Source organism: Pteronotus mesoamericanus, unplaced genomic scaffold, assembly GCF_021234165.1.
Source record: "Pteronotus mesoamericanus isolate MK-2021 breed Mesoamerican mustached bat unplaced genomic scaffold, CSHL_Meso_final scaffold_54, whole genome shotgun sequence".
NCBI classification, from domain to species: Eukaryota; Metazoa; Chordata; class Mammalia; order Chiroptera; family Mormoopidae; genus Pteronotus; species Pteronotus mesoamericanus.
This window is the reverse complement of record NW_026555321.1, coordinates 59,541,519-59,544,561: the sequence shown is the minus strand read 5'-3', so window position 1 is coordinate 59,544,561 and position 3,043 is coordinate 59,541,519. Positions and strand designations below refer to the sequence as shown.

Below are 3,043 nucleotides of genomic sequence, written 5' to 3'. Positions count from 1 at the left end.
CCTAGCCAACACCTGTCTCACTAAGAGAATGCTTAAAAATGAACTTATTATAGCAATATGCTGTGATTCCTGCCATTCAATATTTCCCAAACACTGTGGTAACTTTAGAATTCATTCTGACAGAAGAATCCAAACAGTATAGAAGCTGCTTATTATTCCCAGCCAATACATCTCAGGAGACAATGGGTCTTCAGAGCCTTCTTCACAAGATGCATCTGAGACACTCAAATGCCGAGTCTACTCAAATAGGTCTCCCAGGTAGCTTTTCTGTACCTCTCAACAGCTTCCAGATGATTAGTTGATGCTAGTATGCCCTGGCCTACAATGATGATATCAGAACCCCATTTGCAAATAACTTCTTGTGGGCTATTGTACTGTTGGCTAAGATTATCACCTCCTGCTTCTAACTGAACCCCTGGAGTCAAGTGAAGAAATTCTGGTTTCATGCTTACTTTGGGAGCCAGAAATAAAACCAATCACAAATTCAGAATGTTCCTCAGCCTTTCTAACCGGTGCTTCAGTGTACTTCCCAGTGGCCAAGGAGCTAGCGGAGCCCATTTCTGCAATGAGCAGGCACCGACAGTGCAAAAGCAGGCCGACTTCTTGCTGGCCTTTCACAATGCCTGAGCCTGGCACCACATGAGCATTTACTAGATCTGCCCAGGAAGCTATTTTAAAGACACCATCTTCATACTTCTTTTTAACTGTGTTTCCTATATCTGCAAATTTCCGTTCTTCAAATATTAAGAACTCATGGTGTCTTGCCAGAGTTCTTACCTCCTTCATCACACCCAAAGTAAAATCATTCAAAATATCTACATGAGTCTTGAGAATGCAGGTGCTGGGTCCTAAAACATCTGCCAGCTGCAGTAGCTCTCTGGACTCTGAGATGTCAGCAGACAGACAAAGGTTGGTCTCCTTCTTTTGCATAAGCCTCAGAAGTTTCAATGCAACTAGGTGGATCCTGGGCAGCTCTGCACAGACAGCAAAGCTGAGTTCTTGGGGTGCTTTCTTTATAGATGGGAGAGAACCATTATGATCAGCTGCCACAAAAACATTCTCCTGAATAAATCTCATCACTCTCTCAAATATCTCAGTATCAATTTTTTTCCTGTTGCTCAAGAATCTCCAACGTTTTGAACAATATATACACTGAGTGGAGATGAATCCCATGTGCCTGCAAATTATCCTTGCCTCCTTGCTCTCTGTCCAGCAGCACGACGGCATCAGTGACCTTCAAACCCTCCTTAAGATTCCAACAGTTTCCAAAACATTATATCCATTGGTAATGACGTCTTCAATGATCAAATAGTTTTATCCTGGATTAATAGTCCCTTTTTCAAGGTGCTTAGTACCATAATCTTTTGTTTCTTTTCTTCTAATGAGCACTGGAATTTGGTTCATTGAAGAGATAACTGTAGCCAAAGATAAAGCTGTGTAAGGTACTACAAAGACAGTGCCAAAATCGATCCCCTTATTTTGGGAAGTTTGGAATAAAAGTCCTGCAACCTCACTAAGAAGACGTGGTCGAGACATGATGCCCCACAGATCTATGTAGACAAGAGAAGAGAGCATGCTCCTCAGCACAAAGTACCCAAACTTGAAAGCCTGCACGTTGTACAGACCCATTACCAAAGACCCCAAATCTGCATTGGTGGCCACCATCGTGGAGTAGACCACATTCCTGTTCATAGTAAATTCTTACAATCTTTTATATTTCTGTGGTATCAGGTATTTCTCCTCTTTCATTTCTGATATGATTTATTTGGGTCCTCCCCATTTTTTTCTTGATGAGTCTGCAGAAAGCCTTGTCAATTTTGTTTATGTTTTCAAAGAACCAGCTCCTGGATTTGTTGATCCTTTTGGTCTCTATGTCATTCAATTCTGCTCTGATCTTGATTACTTCCTTGCTTCTACTTGCACTGGGCTTTGTTTATTGTTGTTTCTCCAGTTCTTGAAGATGTAGGGTTAGATCATTTATTCGAAATGTTTCTATCTTTTTTAGGTAGGCCTTTGTTACTATGAACTTCCTCTCAGGACTGCTTTTGCTGTGTCCCATAGGTTTTGGACTGTTGTGTGTTCATTTTCATTTGTTTCCAGAAACTTTTTTATTTCTTCTTTGATCTCATTATTGACCCATTTAAGGTTTAACAGCATGCTATTCAGTCTCCATGAGTTTGACTGTTTTGAAGTTTTTACTTGAGGCTGGTTTATAGTTTCAAACTCTGGGGGTCTGAGAAAATGCTTGTCATTATTTCAATTTTCCTGAATTTGTTAAGTCTTGTTCTGTGTTCTATCATGTGGTCTATCTTTGAAAATATTCCGTGTGCATTGGAAAAGAATGTGTATTTTGCTATTTTGGGATGAAAGTTTCTATATATGTCAGTTAAGTCCATTTGACCTAATGCATTATTCAGTTCCACAATATCCTTGTGGATATATTGTTTGGCAGATCTATACATTTTTTTACAATTGGGTGTTAAAATCCCCTACTATCAGTGTGTTACTGTGTATATCTCTTTTGAAGTCCTCCAAGACTTTCCTTATATATTTGGGTGCTTCTGTATTGGATGCATATAGGTTTATAATGTTTATGTCTTCTTGATGGGTTCTTCCTTTGAATATTATCAAGTGTCCTCCTGGGTTTCTTTTAATGGCCTTTGTTTTAAAGTCTATTTTGTCTGATATAAGTAGTGCTGCCCTGACTTTTCTTTTCCTGTCCATTTGCTTGGAATATTTGTTTTCTATTCTTTTACTTTCATTCTCTGTAAATCTTTTGTTTGGAGGTGGGTCTCTTATAGGCAGCATATGCTTGGGTCATGTTTCCTTACCATTCAGCTATCCTATGTTTTTTGAGTGGGACATTTAACCCATTTACATTTAAAGTTATTACTGATAGGTACTTATTCACTTTTTTTCCTTTATACTGGTGTTCCTCTCTTTCTCACTCTTTTTCTTCATTTCTTAAAGCGCTCCCTTTAGCATATCTTGCAGTGCTGACTTGGTGGAGGTGTATTCTGTTAGCTTTCTTTTGTCTGGGAAA

At 39.1% G+C, this 3,043-nt stretch overlaps 1 pseudogene; it reads right to left on the bottom strand.

The window, feature by feature from the left end:
- Positions 1–224: 224 nt before the first annotated feature.
- Positions 225–1,665, bottom strand: LOC129088055 (uridine 5'-monophosphate synthase-like; annotated as a pseudogene).
- Positions 1,666–3,043: the final 1,378 nt, after the last annotated feature.